This window comes from Carettochelys insculpta, chromosome 1 (genome assembly GCF_033958435.1).
Source record: "Carettochelys insculpta isolate YL-2023 chromosome 1, ASM3395843v1, whole genome shotgun sequence".
In the NCBI taxonomy this organism is placed as follows: domain Eukaryota; kingdom Metazoa; phylum Chordata; order Testudines; family Carettochelyidae; genus Carettochelys; species Carettochelys insculpta.
In genome coordinates, this window is record NC_134137.1 from 74684233 (window position 1) to 74708176 (window position 23944).

Here is a 23944-nt window from a genome sequence, read left to right on the forward strand (position 1 = left end):
TTAGCTTCCACTGTCTTAGTTTGACTTCACAAGCACCTCAGTCACTTATGAAAATGGAAACTACACTTCTAAGTATCTTAAGTGGTTTGGAAAAAATTACCCAGAACTATTCTATAATCTTATTTCCAGCAATTATTATAGTCTCACAACAATGTGAAAAGCTTTTATTCAACTTTCACTGAGAAGTTACAGCAGTAGAATTATTATTCCAGGAAGAACTAAGAGAAGCAGGGAAGGTAAGGAGCTCAATCTTAGAGTTTCTAGGTGTCCAGTTTTCAACCATAACACCTGCTCAAAAAGGAACATTGGTGGCTGTAGTCAGTACCACTGTCTGGGCCATTAAATGTATTTGGCAGGACAGGGGTGCGGGGGCGGTAAGTCAGGTTCCCTGCATGCCTTGGCTCTGCATGGCTTCCGGAGGTGGCTATCATGTCCAACTCCAAGGCATCGGGCCAGTCCTGGGGGCTCTGTACACTGTCCCCAGCCCAAGTGCCAGCTTTGCAGCTCCCATTGTCCAAGAACCACAGCCAGTGGGAGCTGTGAGAGTGGCACTTGTGCACACAGGTAGGGTGCAGCGCAGCCTGGCTCCTCATTCCAGGAGCCAGCTGTTTCAGCCATTCCAAGGAGCAACCTGAGGTAAGCGCTGCCCAGCTGGAGTTGGTGACCCTTACTCCAACCCCACCCCAGAACCTGCACCCATAGACAGAGCCATCACCTTCTTTCACTGCCTCCCCTCACCGCAAGTTTAATGAAAGTGAGAGTGGAGGAAAACAATCAATGGGGGGAGTAGGGCGGAGTCTTGAGGAAGAGGCAGGGCTAGGCTGTTCAGTTTTGTGCAATTAGAAAGTTGGCAACCGTAATTAGGCTTGGTTCACATAAACTAGGCCGGATTCTTTACTGCTGCCCTAGCAAAAGGGCTGTGGAGTGTATAATTCAAACATTTATTGAAGAAACAATAGAAGACCCTCTGGAACTATCCTTGAAACACCAGTAGTCATTAGATCACAGATGGTATCAGGTATTATTTTAGCAGTGACACTTGTGTAGTGAGGCACTGTTATGCCTGTAAAAATCCATGGAATCTTTTTCACGGGACAAGGCAATATGCCACATTTGTTTAAAATGCTTAACAAATATTAAAATCAGTTTATGTATGCACATTTTCTCTCTCTCTCTCTCACACACACACATACACACACACACGTGATCTAGAGCTGGTGTTAGTTACTAGTCTCTAATCATTCTTCAAGTCAGTCTAGTGGCCAGCTGGACTGAACACGAAAAAGAGCGAGGCCTCTGTCGGATGCATACCAAAGTTTGGTCGTTACAGAATGAACCCAAATCCTCCTTGCTTTCACCCATATTTTATAGTAACAAATCCTCATTCAAGCCTGCAGACTTTGCTGTGGTATGGTTGGATCATTAATTACATAGTGGTTGTTTACACAGTTCTCCATCAGCAGCATTAGGATTGTTAATCACAAGCTGGTTGTTTTTTCCACTGTCTTCCATCTCCTTATCTCATATCTTGTTCTTGATTTAGGGCAGATGCCTGTTGCACTTTGTGGTCATCAGTCTGCACTGTTTGGCTGTCAAGGTCTGAGGATAATGCTGGTGTATTCACCTCTTCGCTCCCTCTTTTTGTAATTTGTTGGTATCCTTTACCTGTTCACATACCACACGTACCTCATTCATGCACACAACTTCACAGTGAGTTCAAAAGAAAACTTCTAATAAGGCAGACCAGAGCAAAGCAATCTTCAACATTACTAAGTCAATATAGTTCAATATATAAACTTACATTAGAATAGTTTCATCAAGGAAATTTATAACTAAACAATTTTATCGCAAGCAAGTAAAGGTATCAGAATCATGACCCCATCAGTGAAAATGTTGTCTAGTCCTCCTTTGCTAGAGATAACGTCATTTTAATGTACTGTGGAGGTGTGGGGCATAACTGAGAGAGAAAAATGTCTGTGCTTGCACAGATTGTAGGTCTTGGAGAGTGGCTGAGGAGATCCTAAAAGCTCTTTGGTCATTTATTTATTTTTTAAACCTCCCTTTGCTCAGTGGAAATTACTCTGAACCTCTTTGTCAAAGACCCTGGAAGATTCTAGTTGCAATTCTCGCCAAAGAAAAAAATGGCATTTTTATAGGCTGTCATTGCTTGGAAAAGTGTGTGGGTGGTGGAGGGGGAGAGGCATTGCAGCTGTGTTGGTTTTTTTTTTTTTTTTTTTTGTAGCAGTCATATATACTGCATTGGAGTATAACCTTTCTTGTTTACCCTTCTAAAGGCTTATTTCTCTATAAGTACAATAGAATAAATCTTTACTCTTTGGATGACAAATAGAAAGTGAAGTACACGTTATGCAAAACCAGAGAGCTTTGTGGTTTATATATTTTATTTTTTTTCATTTAGCTATTTTCTTGAGGGGAAAAAGTCATCGACGCCCCCAGTCGCTTCAGACTTCTAGAAGTACCCCTGACTTTTTCCTAAGGAACAGCATCCAAGAAAGAATGGCAGGTGTGATCAGGAGGACTCCAGAGCTGATCAGTACTCAAGTGACTTTTTAATTGTATGAAGCAAAAATACTTTTTACATATGAAATTGTTATTGCTACCATCAATAAACCTATGGTGCACTAATACATTCTTTGCCTTGTATTTTAATTATCTTTTGGTATTACTTAAACGCCAGTAGTATTCTTTCTGGAATGGACTTTTTGTACAAGCCTGCTTCTGTTTTAAAAAATAGCAAAACTTCTTTTACATTAAATGGAAGCAGGACTGGATTCTAGTATTATATTTCTACAATACCCATGCTAAAATTTCGTAGAATATCTCCAGTAATTATTGTGGACTGCCATCATAGATGGACTCGCACACAGCTTGCTATATTCCTTTTCCAAAATTACTGAAAGCCCCAGTTACAACTCTGCAGGCTATGCAGTTCACAAAATGTACTTAAAAGGCTAATGAAGAATAATTGGTCATTATTTCAACAGTAATATCCTAAGTAATTTTAGCAAAATATTTCCTTTTGTAAATTGCTGTGGAAAGAGATATTGACTGACTGTGACACAGCAAGGTATGGCTTTGCATCAAGGGACTTTAACTGAGCATAGCGCTCCAAGGCCATACTGAAAGACACAGGAGAACATAGAGTCCATTTGAAGTGTTGAATGTAAAATGCTCACTTTTTCATTCAGTTTTACATTTTGCTTTTATTGTGTTTCTGACACAGTTAGGAACGTTTTAATCAATCTTCCTTGAAGCTTGACAAAGGGGCCCCATGTGTAGAAGGGTACATTTCATTTTAATCGTTATTGCAGAATGGATGAAACTTTAACTTTGGACAGAGATCAGTACCAGACCTATGAACTACCCATGTCCCATTTAACCATATTTGGATGGCTGAAATGGAATAGAAATGGTGTATAAGGGAAAGAACAAGTTAAAAATTACTTAGTCAAAGTAGATGTCTTCAAGTCACCAGGGTCTGATTAAACGCATCCTAGAATACTCAGGGAGCTAATTGAGATATCTTACCCATTAACAATTATATTCTAAAAGTCATAGAAGAGAGAGTTTCCAGAGGACTGAAAAAGGACAAAGAACCAATCTATAAAAGGGGAAATTAGGACAACCTGGGGAATTACAGGACTACTCAACCTCACTTCAATACCTAGAAAGATAATGGAGCAAATAATTAAGCAATTACTTTGCAAACATCTAGAAGATCATAAGGTGATAAGCACCAGCATGTATTTGTCAGGAACAAATCCTGTTAAGCCAACCTAATGGTTTTCTTTGACAGGGTTACAAGCTTTATGGATAAGTGGGAAGTGGTAAATATTATCTATCCTGACTTTAGTGAGGCTTTTGATACTGTCTTGTGTGACCTTCTAATAAACAAGCTAGGGAAATACAAACTAGATGAAGAACAAGGAGTCCAGTGGTTCCTTATAGATTAACAGACTGATTTGGGTATGAACTTTCACAAGTAAAAATTAATGGCAAAACCCTAACCCATGCTCAGCCCAAATAAATCTGTTAGTTTATAAGGAACCACTAGATCCTCGTTGTTTTTCCATCTACTTTGTATTTCCCTAGTTTGTGTACGATGACACAGGACTACTCGTTGTTTTTGTAGATACTAATACAACTACACCTCTGAAATTAGACAGAGGTACTACCAGGTGAGTGCATAACCGCTTGGGAAAACCATTCCCAGAGAATAGTTATAAATAATTCATGGTCTTTTTGGAGGGGTATAATGAGTGGGGATCCAAAGGGATCAGTTCTAGGTCTGGTTCTGTTCAATATCTTTATCAATGGTTTAGATAATGGCATGGAGAGTGCACTTATAAAGGTTGCAGATGGTGCCAGAGTGGGAGGGGCTGCAAGTGCTTTGGAGGATAGGGTTATAATTCAAAATGATCTGGACAATCTGGAGAAATGGTCTGAAATAAATAGGATAAAGTTCAATGAGGACAAATATGAAGTACACCCACATAGGAGAGCACAATTGCACATATACAAAATGGGAAATAGGAAAAACTACTATGGAAAGGGATTGGAGCGTCATAGTGGATCACAAGCTAAATATGAGTCAACAGTGTGACGCTTAAAATAAATAAATGAAAGAAAACATTCTGCATTGCTTTAGCAGAAATGTTGTAAACAAGATACATTTACACTTCTTTTACTCTATTCCATACTGATTAAGCCTCACTTGGTGTACGGGTTGAACCTCTCTAATCCGGAACTCTTTTGTCCAGCAACATCCATAATCCAGCATCATTTTAGTTAGTTGGATGACCTCTTATCACAGGTGTGGCCAAGTTTTCTGTGGTCCCATAAAATGTGTTTCCAGCCACCAATCTTGGTGCTCAGTATTCTGTGCTATTATTTAGCTGTAATGTACCCCAGATGTCTTCTAAGAGTCCAGTAAGCAGTGGAAATGTTGGTAATTGTTCTAGACAACATAGACCTGCCGTGGTCTGGCAAAATTTCTTGTCTCACTGATCAGATACAATGGATGCCAGATTAGAGAGATTCAACCTCTTTTGTATTGAATTCTGAGTGCAATATTTCAGGAAAGAGGTGGACAAATTGTAGAAAGTCCAGAAAACTGCAGCAAAAAGATCAAAAGTCTTGAGAACATGACCCTCTGAGAAAAGTTGTAAAAAACTGGTTTGTTCAGTCTGGAGAAGAGAATTCTGGAGAGGGAGCATAACAGTTTTCAAAGACAGAGAGAGTGTAACAAGGAGAGAAAAATATTTATCTTTAACCTCTGAGACAGGACAAGAAACACAAATTGAATCAAGGGCAGTTTAGGATGGACATTAGGAAAATCTTTCTATCAAGGTAGTTAAGTACTGGAATAAATTGTCTGAGAAGGTTGTGGAGACTTGTAAGAACAAGTTAAACACCTGTCAAGGATGGTCTAGGTAATTCTTAACCCTGCCTTGATTGCAGGGACCTGGATTATAAGACTCCTCAAGATCCCTTCCAGTGCTATGATTCTATATGACTTGATGTTCACAACCAGTCCAGAGTCCCTATTGGAACTCCCCCTATTTCTAGGTCACATATGATGTGTTATAGCTTTATTTCCTTTCAAGAGCCCTTCTGGTGATGGTCATCAGCACAAAGATGAGTTTCACCTAGGTAAGTGTAGAAGGATCATTTCATCAGTCAGTAAGCCTGTTGGTCTGCACCTCTGATACTACTCTTCCTTTTTTGAATGATTGCTCATGTGCATTCCAGTGTAGGTTTGTACACGCATGCATGCCCAGTTTTTTTTCCCCTAGCCAGTAGCCATCAGATCAGTGTGGTGCCCCCTGGAGTGGGACCAATATAGCACCCAATATAAGCACCACCTGCACCCCATCCCCACTCAGTTCCTTCTTGCTATGGTGTCGGTTGCTGGAACTCCCCTTCACTTGTGTGAGCAATCTCTCCATTAGCTGGTAGCCATTAGATTTTATCAGTTAATATTTTCTAATTAGCTGTTAATAGTTGAAATAGTTATAGTTCTATTGTTCTTACAAGAGTACTTCATCAGGCCTGAGTAGAGAGGTCGCTCTCCCTCCTTGACACTTCGGCACCGGGGCATGCTGAAGTTGCCAGGCTTCAAAGTCTGTGTTGACTGTGGGAAGTGCATGCCATAGAGCAGCCCGCATTTGGCCTGTTTGAAGTGTTTGGGTGAGATCCACCAGCAGGACTGCTGCCCAATTTGTAAGACTTTTAAACCCAGGACCTTGAAGGACATTGCTCAGTGCCTCAATGTCTTGTGTCTTGTTGATGGAGGCAGCTCTCCAGCCTGAGAAATCCCTGTCTGCCAGCCTGAGCACATCTTTGTTGTGGAGTGCCCCAGCACCAAGCTTGGTCACGGCATCAACGAAGGGGTAGAGAGCCTGGCTCCATGGTGAAGGGCTGGTAACTCAGCCTCCCAGGAGACATAGATCTCAGTCCCTAATGCATCACAAAAAGAAAAGGCACAACGGGGGCATTCTCCCTTCATATCTCAGCAGAGAGAGAACCCCCCGACAGCATCAGGGGAGAAATGCCATGGGCATACCTCTGAGGGCCAAGCATCAAAGCTGGTCCAGAGGTCCAGTCCCCTCTCCCTGGAGCTACCATCCACTCCAGAGGCATTCCCAGAGTGGAACAGAGCCTCCTCCAAATCACAGTGTCCTTCTCATCTTCGAGAACCATGTCCCTGTGGCAGGAGTCAAGTTGTCCTTTGTCCTGGAACAAGTCAGCAATGTTGGTATGGCCACCTATGCCCCTGGTCCTGCCAGTGAATATGGTGCCAGTGCTGGTACCATCCCAGCTAGTGCTGATGCAGATGCCCTTGGGACAGGCAGTGCCTTGGTCTTTGGCAATGGAGGCATCTGAGTTAGAGTCCAACTCCTACTTTTCCAGCTTGGGCAGGAGTAAGAGTTCCTGTTCATCCTCCATACGGAGTTGATGCTCTGTGCCGGGGCAGTGGCCACCAAACTGGGAGCTGATGCTGCAGTGGCCATCGAACTGGCAGCTGGCACCACAATGGCTGTTTTGCACCCCGTGGGCTTTTCATGAGGTAGAGACAGTTCATCCATCCACCCATCCCAGGCCCTGTCATTAGTGTCAGTGTTGAAAGTACCCCCAGTACTGTATTCAGCACTGTCGTCTTCACTGGGAGCTCCTCCACAGGTTGGATCTTCGGAACAGCTGTTTTCCATGGAACAGTCCTCATCAGCAGTATCGGTCTCCTTGGCTCTGACTCCCTCAATGCCTATATCATTGTCAGCTCTGGTGGTTTCGTCCCCCTTTCCTTCAGTGCTGAACACCATGGTGTTGATCATGTTGGCACCTGTGGGGCCTAGATGATTCCAGGTGATATTGGCATCCGTGGTTTCTCCTCCTTTCGTAGTGTGGGACTCAGCGCCGCCCTCCTTGGGCTTGGCGTCACATGCGCAGGCATCACAGCTGTTCCCCTCGCATCAGTGGGCAGACGCACTGGACTTATTGGCAGTCATGGATCTGGGCTACACATTGCAGGTGGGTGCCTCCTTATCCTTGTCCCTTGGCCCATTCTTCTGCCTCCCCAGTCCTTGAGGACAGCTGGACCCTCCAGCATCTCCTTTGCCAGGTGGTCCAGAGCTTGAGGATGCAGGTGGAGGAGATCAAGGCTGAGTCTGACCCGATGATGGATGTTCTGTCCTCTTCGGGTTCCATTAGAGTGGTGCTTTCCCTCATCAAAACCATGATCCAGATGGCTAAGACTGTGTGGTAGACCCCAACGTCAGCCCGACCCATGGCAAGGAAAAATCAAAGATGGTATTTTGTCTCCTCTAAAGGGCAGGAGCCCCTCTTCACACACTCCTAACTCCCTGGTTGTGGATATGGCCAACCGCAGAGAGAGACGGGTTTCTGCGGCCTTTGCCCAAAAACTGAGGCAAAGCCATTAGACTTATGTGGTAGAAAAGTTTATTCAATTGGAGGGCTACAGCTGTGCATAGCTAATCAGCAAGTCCTTGTGAGCAGCTACTCGTACAATTTAGTTTTTTCCTTCAAAATGTACAGAGCTGATTCCCCCAGATGCCAAGCCTGAGTTTATGGCTGTCGTGGAAGAGAACAAGCTAATCTCGTGTGGCTTTGGAGGCCACCTTGGACTCTGCCAATGTGGTGACAAAGGTCACGGCATCAAGGGTGGCCACGAAAAGAGGGCATGGCTACAGGTCTCTGGTCTCCCATGCAAAGTGCAGCAGACTATTCAAGACTTGCTCTTTGAGGGACTGACTCTATTTTCAGAAAAAACTGATAAAACGCTGCACAGCCTTAAAGATTCTAGAGCCACCCTGAGGTCACTGGGCCTCCATATACCTGCAACACTGCACAGGCATTTCAACTCCTGCCCTCCCTCTAGGCAGGTCCCTCAGCAGCTTAGGGATAAAAATAGGTGGAGAGGTTGCAGCAGCAGAAGTCACTTCGTTCAGCCCGGCCAAGGCCAGGGGCAGCAGAAGCCCCTACTGGAGCCTAAATCCAGCTTTGGAAGGAGTGATCAAGAGTGCCGCGCCACACCACTCTCCAATTTGGATCCAGCACACCCTTTGTTTTTGTTCCACCTGTCCCCTTTCTAGCCTGCATGGTGCCAAATAACATCCAACTGAGGGGTCCTTTGCACAGTAGAAAGAGGGTATGCTATCCAATTTAGTTCTTACCTCCCCTTCCTGTTCTTCTTCCCCATCCCTCTTCAGGGAGCTCTCTCATGGGAGTCTGCTCAGGCAGGAGATAGTCACTTCTCAGTCAGGGGTGATAGAGGAGGTTCCTCCACAATTCAGGGGACAGGGGTTTTACTCCCATTATTTCATAATTCCAAAATTGAAAGGGGGAATGGGGCCCATCATGGACTTGCAAGGCCTGAACAAGTTCGTAAAAAAGATAAGGTTTCACATACTCTATCTGGGGCTCATAATCCTGTTGCTGGGTCTGGGGGACTGGTTTGCTGCTCTTCTCTTACATGATGTTTATTTCCATACCATGATCTATTCCTGCACCCCCCTCCCCCCACAACAGACACACACAGGAGGTTCCTGAGGTTTGTGGTGAATGGAGGTTGCTATCTGTTCACCGTCCTTGTGTTCAGCCTGTCCACGGCTCCAAGTGTTTTTAACAAGTGCATGGCAGCGGTTGCTACCTTCCTTCACAGACATGGTGTCCAGTTGCCCCCCATCTGGATGACTGGTCAGTCAAAGGGAGCTCAAAGGCCCAGGTCCATCAGCACATAAGGTTCATTAGCCAAACCTTCAACAGTCTCAGTGTCCTGATAAATGAGGTGAAATCAACACTCATCCCCACTGAAATAACACAGTTTGTGGGGGCTCTCCTGGACTCGGTGCTCTCCAGCGCCACCCTTCTAGAGAGCAGTTTCAGGCTATGGCTGGCATTATAAATGATGTGATCAGGTTCCACACCACAAAGGCCAGGTCTTTCATGAAGCTCCTGAGACGCATGGCAGCTTTGTTCATTCTTGGAGCAACATGCCAGACTTTGGCTACGTCCCCTCCAGTTGTGGCTTGTGTCAGTGTGCCACCCCCCGAGGGACAATATAGACAAATTAGTGATGTTGCCACAGCAGGTGGTGTGGACCTGCACTGGTGGGTGGACACTCAGGGCTCCCCAACCTTCCCTGTCCCTGGTAACTGACATCTCAGATTTAGGCTGGCGGAAGCATCCAGGGGAGTGCCAGACTCAAGCTCCCTGGGGTGTGTCAGACCTCGAGCTTCACATCAGTGAGAGAGAGCTCAGGGTGATCAGATTGGCATGCGAGTTGTTCTGGGGCAACCTACTGGGACACTGCGTGTCTGTGAGTACAGACACATGACAGCAATGCATTATAGCAACAGACAAGGGGGCCAGGTGCATGCTCCTTTCTCCTGTATCATGAGGCCAGCAGGCTGTGGGAGTTCTGCATTCAGCATGAAATTCTCCTGCAGGCCCATTACCGGGTCCACAATACCGTAGCGGGCCACCTCAGTATGTCGTTCATGAACTGTGAGTATCCATTCACCTGGGCATGTGGAAATCAATTTTCCGAGTTTGGGGTTATCCCCAGGTAGACCTGTTTGCCACGCACCTCAATTTGAAGTGCCAAACATTTTGTTCTTACCAGAACCAGAGACCAGGGTCCTTGGTGGATATGTTGTGTGTCCTGGACAAGCCCGCTGCTGTATGCATTTCCTTCCGCCTTCCCCACTGTTGGAGTAGCTGGCAAGAAGGAACTGAGCAGGGAGCGGTATGGGTGGTGCCTATTTTGGGTGCTATATTGGCGCCACACCAGGGCAATTGCTACAAGCTAGGGGAAGAACTTGCCAGCAACTGGGCATGTGCGTGTGTGTGCACATCTACATTAGAATGGACAGGAACAACACATCTTGAAGAACACCAGTTATGAAAGTAAGTGACTCCCTTTCCAGTTCAGTGCGTCCTGGCCCTTTAGATGGGCTGGCCCAGGTGGACTTGCCTCTTTGCTGACAGTCTGTAGGCCTGCCCTCCTCAAGGGGAGAGGGGAAAGGGGTTGCGGTGTCAAGAGTTGTACGTCTGGAGTGAGCAGGGAGACGAGGGTCCCCCTCACCACCTAGTCCTCACCTAGGGCCATGAAAGTACAATGGTTTAAAATTATCCTAGGCTTGGCTGGCCCCTTGCAGTTCCTACCAGACTTTGTCTCTACATTTGTGGTGTGACTGTAGTTTACTTAGTCTTTACTTCAAAATTACTACTATGTAGGGCTAATGCTTGTGGTCCTCTTATGCCTCTTTCCTGTGGTTCTTGGCCAGGGTGGGGAGGGAAGAGACTCGCAGCCACATGCCATCAGTTGAAGTTGCTTCCGCTGCTGCAGAATGGTGCTTCTCCTGGAAATGGCCTCTTTCCCTTTTGAGTGTGCGTGCACGTGTGCAAAAAACCCTCCCTTTATATTAATTAGTCTTCTCCCAAGGAGCATAATCACTGGCGTATGTGAGACAGGACCTTCCAGCCTCAGCTCTTCCCCTGCTTCGGCCTGAGTATGGGGGTTTGTAAGCTCTGTCACAGGAAGTGTTAATAACGTAGGAAAGCATAATCAATTCGTGTATGAAAGCTGATTTTCTCTCTACTAAGTGCTAATACAAAAGACACCAGGAACATCAGAACTACTACAACAGAACAAGACTTTATACTGGTGTAATTAAATAAATTTATATAAAATATAAGGAACATATTGGCTACGTCTACACGTGCACGCTACTTCGAAGTAGATTATTTCGATGTTGCGACATCGAAATAGGCTATTTCGATGAATAACGTCTACACGTCCTCCAGGGCTGGCAACGTCGATGTTCAACTTCGACGTTGCGCAGCCCGACATCGAAATAGGCACAGCGAGGGAACGTCTACACGCCAAAGTAGCACACATCGAAATAAGGGAGCCAGGCACAGCTGCAGACAGGGTCACGGGGCGGACTCAACAGCAAGTCGCTCCCTTAAAGGGCCCCTCCCAGACACACTTTCATTAAACAGTGCAAGATACACAGAGCCAACAACTAGTTGCAGACCCTGTATATGCAGCACGGACCCCCAGCTGCAGCAGCAGCAGCCAGAAGCCCTGGGCTAAGGGCTGCTGCCCACGGTGACCACAGAGCCCCGCAAGGGCTGGAGAGAGAGTATCTCTCAACCCCCCAGCTGATGGCTGCCATGGAGGACCCCTCTATTTCGATGTTGCGGGACGCGGATCGTCTACACGTCCCTACTTCGATGTTGAACGTCGAAGTAGGGCGCTATTCCCATCCCCTCATGGGGTTAGCGACTTCGACGTCTCGCCGCCTAACGTCGATTTTGAACTTCGAAATAGCGCCCAGCACGTGTAGACGTGACGGGCGCTATTTCGAAGTTACTGCCGCTACTTCGAAGTAGCGTGCACGTGTAGACGCAGCTATTGTGGCCCCAAATCTACAAACACTTATGCACATACTTTGCTCTTAAATATGTAAGTAGCCAGACTGAAGTCAAACTTTAAAGTTAGCATGTGCCTACGTGTTGGCAGGATCATGGCTTTACCTGTAGTTTATATAAATGAAATCACTATCTTAGAATAATTGTGTGTTTCTTTTCTAGTCAGTTAAATAAAGAGGAGGAAGCTTGGTCATCCTCATAGATCCTAAACAATGGTCTGAGAATTGTTATAAAATTCTAAACTGAAATTAAGGCAAAAATGTAAAATTATTATCCAGATTTGAGCAGTGCAATGTGGAAAACATTTACCGTTACTTAACACGTAAGTATTTAGTTTTGTGACATTTCCTCCTTTAAATTCCAAATCCTTACCTGGAGACCATGAGTCAGTCAAATTAGTGCAACTAAACTGTATCAGCAACTCAAATGACTTAAAACCTGAATTATAGGTACTGCTGTTTGACATTTCCCCGTCAGCATTATCAATGAGACCACTTATAGCAGCTGTTCGCTCCACAAAACTGTACAGGCTAGAGTACCACTTCATATGTAGTTTTGTTTTTTCCACTGTTAGTCAGCAGTCTGCTTGTAAATGTTTTATTAAGGGTAGAGCCTTACATGTGATATAACAAAGCAGTCCATGAAGTTGAAATAATTTTGTATGTTACTCTGAAATCTCTTGCCTCCTTGAACTAAACCCATAAAATCCAAAAAAATAGCAGTCCATGAAATGCTAAACTGAATACACACTCCTCTTAATTTATTCAGCAAATGCAAAGAATCTATTAAAATATGATGTTCCCCTATGGCACATTTGTGAAGTTCTAAAATTATCAAATGTAAATGGACTAGTTCATATACACATGAAATGTGTACAAAACTCTCTTTGTGAAACACTGATGTCAACATCCATGTCCTATTTCTCCCTCGGGGTACATACGCTGCTTGGTGGTGCACAGGAACTAGAAAACTTGTGTAACTGGCCACTTACATATTCTCACAATGAAAGAAGGGAACTTATTTCAAATGTCTTTATAGTCCCTGGCTTGGAGTAGTTTCCTTCCTGAGTTTAAGTTAACTGTTTCAAAAGTTGCTACATTGCTCTGATTGTTTAGGCTCTTGAATATGATTAGAAAACATTTGCAAGAACCTTGTCTCAGAGGAAGGGCTTTCTTGTCTTTCACTGAAATATTGTCATGGCATTTAACACTGATCATTGATGCAACATATGGAAACAAAAAGAAGATAATATGTGTGTCCTCTTATTTCTTGATTTACATAATGCATCTATGAAAAACAAAAACCTCTATATACACAAACTCAAGCATATTAATATTAGTCTAAATCATTTGTCAATCAAAATACAATAAATAGATCACCCATGCAAAAGGAAAAAAAAGTTTCATACGCTCTCTCTCAGAAAAAAGCCTTAGCTTATTTTTCAAGTGTGTCCTGAAAGTCAATGAACTTTCCTTTGTCTGGGCCAGCTGGGAAAGTAAATTTCTGATTCTAAAGTTCTCCACTGAGAACGTTATGCTGTCAGTCTTCTGAAATGGACTAATAGGTCTAAGGTTCTCAAATTGCTGACCAATAGTTAGCACGCAACTGTGGCCAAGCTGTGCGCTAAAGGCCACCAGGCCCATAAGCTTTAGGGGTCTGGGACAGTTGCATGGCTGGGGTCAGAGACTCAGGACTCCCAGCAGAGTGTGGGGTCTGGGGTTGCCCACCCATCCACAATTTCTGGGACTACTGCCTGGCCCTGCAAAATGCAAGGCTCTGGGTGGCTGGAGTTCCAGGGCTCCTGTCTAGCCCTGCCAGCTCCAGAGCAACTGCTCGCTCTGCCTGGTGGTTGAAGCCAGAGCAGTCTGGGGGCTGCAGAACTGAGTTTTACATGGTCCTTTGGAACTAAGTTACTGCTGCTGCACAACTGTATTTTTCTCAGAAGTTTTCTCATCCAGACCATAGAATGACACATGCATGTGGATACCCAGGAAAGTGCACTGATCCTCATGTTCTGTGAAGAGAGAGAGTTACATTTTAGATGCAATGTCTGCATACATGAGACCATAATCAGGCCTTTTGAAAGTACAGTATATTTCAGAAAAGGAAGCCTGCAAATGCTATCTGTAAAAAGGGACATTAATCCTTACATTCAAATAGCTAGGCACCCTAAAGGATAATGAGATGCAGCATACCAATCAAGCATTGTAGATGAGAGCAATAAGATATTTCTACAATATTTCAGTTTGACCTCAAGGAAAATATTTCTAACAACCAGTGGCTCAACAGCCACCGCGAGCCCAGTGGCAGGGTCTGATGAGGGCCCTGCTCCCAGAAAGGATGGGGCCAAGAGTGGAAGGAGTATGGTTTAAGAGCTGTCAGCCCTGCCCCCCACCCCCACTACACACACAGTGGCAGCACAGTGCTCCATTGCATTTCAAAGAAGCCCAGAGCTCTAGCTGCTGCAGTAGCAGCAACGTCAGCTGGAGCTCGGGGCCCCTTTTAAATGCCAGGCCAGGAGGCAGCTTCCCCTTTTACCGCTTCTCCTTCCCCCATTGGCAGGCCTGCTAACAATATTCTACATAACTGTTACTAACAGAAAAAAAGCAACAGTATGAAATGCCAGTTCATTTTAAATCCAAGTGGCTTGCTTCAGCACCCAGAACAGACTTACACCGGCAGTAGTTAGTCAAATTACAATCTGGTGCTCTGTACCCTCGATAGTTGACAAGACAAAAACGACGTTGTGCAGAAGATGCTCCTGCCATGTGCAAGCTTCATCATGGGCCTTACAATTGAAACTAGAGTCCGTTTTTTCATTCTGTTTTGTTTATTTCTTTCAACTGGAAAGGTTAAAAAGGTAGGTAACATTTGAAAACTCCTTTGCAGTAAAAATTGTATGTGTACCCTCAAACTTAGCATGCCAACCATTAGAGGAGATAACTAATGTTTTGCTAAGGCTGCTTTAATTATATGTCATTGCGCTCCAATTGAAAATCCAAATTAATTATCTGTCTCATGTTGAGTCTTCTCTTCGTGCTAGTCAAGAAGGCAATGATTGAAGAGGTGCATAACTCTGGCTGAGCATGATAATGATAAGAAACAAATCATAACCTCTCAATGAAAGGGACTGTGGGTCTTTAGCTTACAGAAAAAGCTTAGCTGATATGATAAGCGTTGACAGTATTGACCTGGCACAAATGCAATGGCAGTAAATTATCTACCCGAAAAGTAAAGGAGCAAGATGATGGCTAAGATGTTCCAAATACCATCCAAAGGAGTAAAATAGCTTTCAAAAATAATTACCTTTTTCTTTTTCTTTTCCATGCATTCTTTAGCTCAGGTAATTATATCCAGTTTTGACTCTTATAGGATGATACAATGTAGGTGTTTTTAATTTTAGTGCTAGCTAGTGTTAGCTGATCTTAAACCCTGTGTTCCAGTACCGTCTTCCTTACTCAGTGCTCGCTTCGACTTGGTCTACACTAGGGAGGTAAACTGATTGCAGATATGCAATTCTAACTATGGTAATTGCATAGCTAGAATCAACTTATCTGCAATCGACCTACCTGGCCATCTTCACAGAGGGAGGTCAATGGGAGAAACTTTACTGTCAACCTCACTTACTCCTCATGCTATGGAGGAGTACAGGGGTCAGATAATTTGATTTTGTGCCTCTCTACCAGGACTCCCAAATTCAAACTCCAGAAGATCAACCCTGACTGGGTCGATCTTCTACGTAATGTAGACGTACCCTTAGTAATTTCTCACAAAAACTCACACAAAATGAAGCTGAGTGAAAACTGGATGAAGGACCTCAGGATTTGGCTGTTTGTGTCACTGTCTACACCTGCTAGAGTGATATTAGACTATGGCCTGTAGCCCAGGGCCCACGTATGCCACAGCTGCAGAATTCAGCCCTTGGCACAGAATTGTACTCCAGAATTGTAGCTTTCATTTAAGAAAAATTCTAATTCTGTCAATTGTCCAAGTAACTGTACAAAATATGAACTGCTGCGGTGATAGTAGCCTGCATCTTCAGACTGCCAGACTGCAGATGTTAGAGCCGGAACTTGGGTCCAATTGACAGCCAGGGATTAGGGGTCCAGAAACATAAGCTGGAACACTGGGCTAACTGAAGAACAGTGCAGAGGCCAAGTATATTAGTTGAAGTCATTTTAAAAACTTCTGTCTGAACCTACATGGCAAGAAGCCTATTGTTGTGCAAGGTGCTTGGAAAACATGACAAGAGCTGCAGCCTGGGAAATGGAACATGGGCCACCTGCAGAGCATAAACTCATCCTCACAAATAATCACGGGACCAAAAATAATGGTTGAAAATAAGCACTAGTACATGTTATGTTGGCAAATATTTTTGACTATTTATCATTGTTGTGCAGAAGCTAGGGGGTATTTTGTGAAAACAGAATACATTACTTTTTGCTACCGTTATACACAATATATGGGGTCCTGAAAATCAGCATCTACTGATCCAAAGTGCCAAGTTTTTTAGAATACAGAGGGATGATGCTGATTGAGATGTCTCCTCATAACGTGCCATTCAGCTTACAAGTGTTTGTCCTTTATCTTTCCTTTGTCTTGCAATGAACATAAACATCTTGAGAGGCTGCATCATATCAGACACTCCATGCTGGTGGCTTATTTAAGGAGCGCTCAGTAATACGGAATCATGTGTACCTGAGGGTAGATGATGTGCTGTTTCTGTTCCCATGGCCTAAGAAGAATAACCTGTGACTAACACAAGGCTGTGTCTCCTTTCAATTTGGGGTCAGAAATGATTGTGTTTGTGTCTTCTTTACACTAGACCTTGGTGCTTGTGTTTATGTGGCAAATGCCTGGAGTAATATATTTACCAGCTTAACAATTGTGAATACTACTGCTCCCTTTATTGTCTCAGCATTCACAGAATCAAATTCATAGCTACTATAATTTTCATTGTAATTCAAAATCATGCTGTTTTTTAATTGCTACCTGTTATGGCAAAACTTGTGCTGTTTTTTGGTGCTCGTTACAGCCTATATTTTTGTGCAAGTTAGTTCCCCCACCCCCGGTTTTAGTTTTAACTTAAGATGTTCAGTCACAACTATTAAGGCTATTAATAACACCTAATCTCACCTCCTGTATAATGCAGGCCATAGAATTTCACTCAGTAGTTTTTCCTCGGACCCTTAACTTCTGGCTGAGCTTAGCCCACAAACTTTGGAGTCTTAGCCTGTTCAGATTTTGGGGAACAAGCTGTTGTCACTGCTTGAGTTGTGGTGAACTCTTTCAAGTTCCGTTTGGAAAAGGCTTGTGTATTTTCGTTTTGAGAGAGAGCGTTCCAAGGGCAGTCCTCAGAGAATTCTGCATCACTGTGCATGGGAGGAATTCATGTGCCCGGCAGATTTTTTTGCTTCGCATATTTTCTGCCGGAGAAGTACTGCAGTTGCACCTTTCGGCCACTGGGGGCTGCTGTGGTGCCAGGACAGAAACCAGCTAGCTCATCTGCCACAGCAGACAAAAGGGAAGAGGGGAGGTTGGGTTCTTCATGGTGTCTTACCCATAAGACCAGTTAAGGAACCACAGATGATGGCGGGTGGAGAACAGGTAGAGTGGGACGCACAGGAACACTGAGTGGTCACATAAGATGAGGTTCGGAAGGGCTGGTTGTGTGGACAGACTGGGGCTGGAGCTGAATGGGAGTCGATGATGCAGGGTTTAGTGGGACGGGAAGCAGGAGGGTACAGGACCACATGGGGGCATTTATTTTGCCTGAAATTTTTTAAGTTTGTTTATTTAAGAATTTATCTACAGAGTTAAAGAAAAGTTAGCAACACTGTCCTTTGAGTTAGAAACCACTGCATAGCCCTTCTGCCTATTTTATTTTTGCTTGCATTTAACTTGTCTTTTTGTCTCTTTGGTAAAAGGGTGGGGATAGCAATGCAAATTTCTCAGTGCTTGGGGATTTTCTTAAATCTTAGCCCCTAGAATTATTTTAAAATAAAATAAATTCTTTTAAAATAAAAATTCCTTCTCTAGCCTGTAAAGCAGTAGAGAAAAGCTTGAAAACATGACCTCTAAAGGCTTAAAGAGCCCCTATTTATTATTTTTAAAAGCCTCAAGATTTTAAGGCAATCTGTTGCTTTTTTGAGGGAAAGAGAAACATTGGCTCATAAAAATTTTTGTATGCTTGCGGTTGTCGATGCTGAACTGGGCACAGTAACTCAAACAGGGTTTGCTACTATCCTCTTAAAATTCACCTTAGTAAAATCTCCTTGAAAAATAAACTCTGTTTGAACAAAACGGGCTTCAGTTAAGGGGCGTGAAAATCCACACCATAAAGCAACATGGATAACCAGGCCAACCACACTTGTCTGACAGAATTCTACTGCTGACCTAGCTACCTCTGTGATAAGAGGGTTTTTTAAAAATTGCTCTAGTCCTATCAGCGCTCAGGACAGAGACATTTGAGTGCATCAGCCTGCAAGGAAAAACCTTGGAGGGTTTTAAATAGCCGAAACGTTCACTTCCCTCAGTCAACTCAACAAAGATGGTGGCGGAATCATGCTGTTTTGGTTTGCATAAAACTGTAGTTAGTGTTAGATTGAAGGCTTTAGATAAGTTATATTTAATGACAGTTCATGATTAAAAATCCAGCATAGAATCATAGAATAGTAGGACTGGAAGGGACCTCGAGAGGCCATTGAGTCCAGCCCCCTGCCCCCATGGCAGGACCAAGCACTTTCTAGACCATCCCTGAAAGCCATCTATCTAACCTCTTCTTAAATATCTCCAGTGATGGAGATTCTACCACCTCCCTTGGCAATTCATTCCAGTGTTTGATCACCCTGACAGTTAGGGTGATCCTAATGTCCAACCTGAACCTCCCCTGCTACAATTTAAGTCCATTGCCTCTTTTTCTCTCCTCAGAGGCAAGGAAGAACAAGTTCCCTCCCTCTGCCTTATGACACCCTTTTAAATACCTGAAAACTGCTATCATGTCCCCCCTCAATCTTCTCTTTTCTAAACTAAACAAGCCCAATTCTTTCAGCCTTTCTTCATGGGTCATGTTCTCTAGACCTTTGATCATTCTCGTTGCTCTCCTCTGGACCCTCTCCAATTTCTCCACATCCTTCCTGAACTGCGGTGCCCAGAACTGGACACAATACTCCAGCTGAGGCCTAACCAGCGCAGAGTAGAGTGGGAGAATGACTTCTCGTGTTTTGTTCACAACACACCTGTTAATGCATCCTAGAATCATGTTTGCTTTTTTTGCAACAGCATCACACTGTTCACTCATATTTAACTTGTGGTCCAGTATAACCCCTAGATCCCTTTCTGCTGTACTCATTCCTAGGCAGTCCTTTCCCATTCTGTATGTGTGACACTAATTGTTCCTTCCTAAGTGGAGCACTTTGCATTTGTCCTTATTAAACTTCATCCTGTTTACCTCAGCCCATTTCTCCTGTTTATCCAGATCCTTTTGAATTATGACCCTATCCTCCAAAGAAGTTGCAACCCTTCCCAGCTTGGTATCATCTGCAAACTTAATAAGTGTACTTTCTATGTCAATATCTAAATCGTTAATGAAGATATTGAACAGAACCGGTCCTAAAACAGACCCCTGCGGAACCCCACTAGTTATACTTTTCCAGCCGGATTGAAAGCCATTAATAACTACTCTCTGGTTATCCAGCCAGTTGTTCACCCATCTTATAGTAGCCCCATCTAAGTTGTATTTGAGTAGTTTATTGATAAGTATATTATGTGAGACCGTGTCAAATGCTTTACTGAAGTCTAGGTATACCACATCCACCGCTTCTCCCTTATCCACAAGGCTCGTTATTCTATCAAAGAAAGCTATTAGATTGGTTTGACATGATCTGTTTTTAACAAAACCATGCTGGCTGTTCCCTATCACCGTACCACCTTCCAATTGCTTGCAGATGATTTCTTTAATGACCTGCTCCATTATCGTTCCTGGCACAGAAGTTAAGCTGACTGGCCTGTAGTTTCCCGGGTTATTCTTGTTCCCCTTTTTATAAATGGGTACTATATTTGCCCTTTTCCAGTCTTCTGGAATCTCTCCTGTCTCCCATGATTTTCCAGAAATGATGCTAAAGGCTCAGATACTTCTTCTATCAGCTCCTTGAGGATTCTAGGATGCCCCTGGTGATTTGCAGACATCTAATTTTTCTAAGTAAATTTTAATTTGTTCTTTTCGTATTTCAACTTCTAAACCTACCCCTTTTTCACTAGCATTCTCTATGTCAGGCATTCCTTCAGATTTCTCAGTGAAAACCGAAACAAAGAAATCATTAAACATCTCTGCCATTTCCAAATTCCCTGTTACTGTTTCTCGCTCCTCACTGACCAATGGCCCTACCCTCTCCTTGGTCTTCCTCTTGTTACCAATGTATTTGTAAAAAGCCTTCTTATTTCCCTTTATGCTTGTAGCTAGCTTGAGCTCATTTTGTGCCTTAGCCTTTCTAATCTTGCTCCTGCACGCTCATGTTGTTTGCCTATATTCATCCTTTGTGATTTGTCCTAGTTTCCATTTCTTATACGATTCCTTTTTTAGTTTGAGATCATGCAAGATCTCCTGGTTAAGCCAACGCAGTCTTTCGCCATGTTTTCTATCTTTCCTACGCAGAGGGATAGCTTGCTTTTGGGCCCTTAATAATGTCCCTTTGAAAAACTGCCAACTCTCCTCAGCCGTTTTTCCCCTCAGTTTAGCTTCCCATGGGACCTTACCTACCAGCTGTCTGAGTTTACCAAAATCTGCCTTCCTGAAATCCATTGTCTCTATTGTACTGTTTTCCCTTGTACCCTTCCTTAGAATTGTGAACGCTAGGATTTCATGATCGCTTTCACCCAAGCATCCTTCCACTTTCAAATTCTCAATAATTTCCTCCCTATTTGTTAAAATTAAATCTAGAACAGCTTCCCCCTGGTAGCATTTTCAACCTTTTGGAATAAAAAGTTGTCTGCAATGCAATCCAAGAATTTATTGGACAGTCTGTCCCCTGCTGTATTGGTTTCTGAACATATACCTGGATAATTGAAGTCTCCCATCACCACCAAATTCTGGGCCCTGGATGATTTTCTTAGCTGTTTAAAGAAAGCCTCATCCACCTCTTCCACCTGGCTAGGGGGCCTGTAGTAGACGCCTAGTAGGACCTCATCCTTGTTTTTAACTTCTCTGAGACTAACCCAAAGACTTTCAACCCGTCCATCTCCTATGTCAATCTCCACCTCTGTCCAGGTGTGTATATTTTTAATATACAAGGCAACACCTCCTCCCTTCTTTCCCTGTCTGTCCTTCCTAAGCAGGCTGTACCCTTCAATACCAACATTCCAATCATGAGTATTATTCCACCAAGTTTCTGTGATGCCAACAATATCATAGTTGTATTCATTTATTACTGCTTCCAATTCTTCTTGTTTATTTCCCGTACTTCTTGCATTTGTATATAGGCATCTGAGACATTGATTTGGTCTTGCCTCCCAGTTTTGCCCTGGCCCTCTTTTTACTCTCCCAGTGTATCCCATACTCCCTCCCATTTCAAGTTCATCTCCCAGGTATCCATGCTCTCCACTTACCTGCAGGCTTTGCTCCCCTCCCCCCGTCGAACCTAGTTTAAAGCCCTCCTCACTAGGTCACCTATTAAAGATTAGAGACTGTCAAAATGGAGGACACAGACTGAAGTGAGCAATAGCAGATGAGAGACAAGGGTGAAACAAAGTTCAGTAAGTTATGACCCAGCTTACTTCAGAATATGAGCAGGGAGGAGCAGCAGCCAGAGTGACAGGCGAAAAGCAGGACAGTTGCCACCCATGTATCGAGGCACCGAGGAGGCTATCATACAAACCCAAAAGGTCAGCCAATCAGAGGAGGCCATAAACAGCATACAGCTGTTCCACAGTAGTCTTGGTGAGGAAACATGAGTGTAGGAAAAAATCAAGAGTGGTGGAGAAGGCAACCAGGCAGAAGCAGCCGCAAGCATGGGGAAGAGATCTGAGTGAAGACAGAGCCGAAGCACCTGAGACAAGTCTGAGGGATTGGTGGAGGACTGTTGGGTCTAATTTCCTTTCTATGTTAAAGACTGTTTGAGTGTGCCTGCTAATAAAGCTGGATGCCTGGGCTTGAGCGTGAGCTCCATGACCCCCCTCGCCTCCCTCCCACCCAAGCAAACACCCATTCTGTGATTGTCTGGCGAACACTCACAGAATGTTGGTATTAAGAAAATGTTTTTCTTAATATTCAGATGTTTTCTTATACATATGCATAGAGTGCTGCATATTCTGTCATCACGGATTCAGTGTTATACTGTAACAGCACGTTCAAAGCTCTATACATTTGAATGAGAAGATTTTGTGAGTATCCTTAGCTTAGTTTATTGTAACTATATGTAGTCTCTATCTCCTATTTATTCCATTATGCTGTGCTGTTTGTATTTTTAAAATTATGCTGTGTATTGTTTTTGAATGTACACATGGAGAATTTATTACATTGTAATACCCCAGTGTTATATCACGGAGGACCTGGTGCATAAATATAAAAGGGTCAGTGTTTACCAATACTGCAACATTGTAGCAACTCTGTAAGTCGTGTTTATTCTACTAAGTTGCCTAAATGTATAAAATGTAAGTACAATAGTATTGTGCCTTGCTACCTATTACACAATATAACGCTTTCTTCTGCTTTATTAAATATACTGTACCGCTCTATTTTTTTTTGTGAAGAATAACTGCTTGTTTGTTAGTCCCATGAATGGAGGGATTTATCTGTGCCCTTCCAGGGGATAGCAGGACTAGCCTGCTCTGGGGGGCATTGGGGATCCTCTATGGGCCAGAGATAAACTCCCTGGTAATATTCTGGCAATTCCTGTAGAGCGGGATGTCACCTTTTACCCATTTGGACCAACTATCCAACTGGTATCAATTTATGGTTCTAGGCAAGATAGCATTGGTGAGCTCTGGGTCCAAATTGTAGAGAAATGGCTCCTCCTGGGAAGGTCAGTTGTTTGCTCTGACAAGAAAATCCATCCTCTGGTGCAGCTCTGCTCCTGTAGAAGTTTACAAGTAGACACCTTGTAAGCTTTCCTTCGTGGAATAGAGGCATGTCATAGTCCCTGCTAGGTGTCAGCAAACTACAGTTGCTAATTCAGAAACCACACATGATTGAATTTATCCCAACAAGCTAATAGAATGTAAATGTCCTGAGACGTCAGGAGGTCAACCTAGTTGAGACTCTTGCTCAAAGCAGGACTAACCCCAACTAAATTGTTCCAGGCAAGGAGTCTCCAAGGATGGAGATTCCACCACCTCTCTAGGTAGGCCATTCCAGTGCTTCACAGCCCTCAGAGTGAAATAGTAATCCTCTGTTAGATAGGCATGTACCTCAACATCAGCAGCCCTATATCAGTAACCCCCAAAGAGGTCTTCCTATGCCTTGGCATAAGCCGCATCTAGTTAAACAGGTTGAGTCAATGACTGAGGTCTATAGCTTGACATTAGGTACTGATTCTCTCTTTGTAAGTTCTTAAATATTATTCTATTATTGTGTAAGGAATAGACCCTCTGTAATCCAGGAGTCCCTGATCTGGGAACACCCATGTTTCAAACCCTAGCAAGGGGAGAAGGAAGCAGCTCTGCATGTTGCAGCTCCCTCCTTCCCCCCTTGCCCCACCCCGGCTGGGGAAATGACAGCATAGCAAAGTGCTAATCTGTAGGCTTTTCCCCTTGCCGCTCCCAAGCAGTGTGTGGGGGAGGAGGGAGCGCAAAGCCATGTGGGAGACCCCAAGAAAGCACCCCACCTCCATCCCTGTCCTGCCCAGATTCCACAGCACCCTCCATAGCTCAGAAAATTCTGTAACCTGACATACTCTATTTCCCATAGGTGCTGGATTAAAGAGGTGCAAGTGTACCAAAATTAATCATAGATATCACTTTCTGAATGTTT

General features: G+C 43.8%; 1 protein-coding gene across 5 annotated transcripts in view; it reads left to right on the forward strand.

Moving 5' to 3' along the window:
* Nucleotides 1-23944, forward strand: part of TDRD3 (tudor domain containing 3) — a 345653-nt gene that overhangs the window by 262752 nt on the left and 58957 nt on the right. For 4 of the 5 annotated variants that reach the window (XM_074988707.1, XM_074988715.1, XM_074988737.1 and 1 more), the window contains one exon: nucleotides 2420-2648. The exons of the other annotated variant lie outside the window; for it this stretch is intronic. The gene's annotated coding sequence lies outside the window, so the exon portion shown is untranslated. Of the gene's footprint in view, nucleotides 1-2419; nucleotides 2649-23944 lie in introns of those variants that run through there. 5 annotated transcript variants of the gene reach the window in all.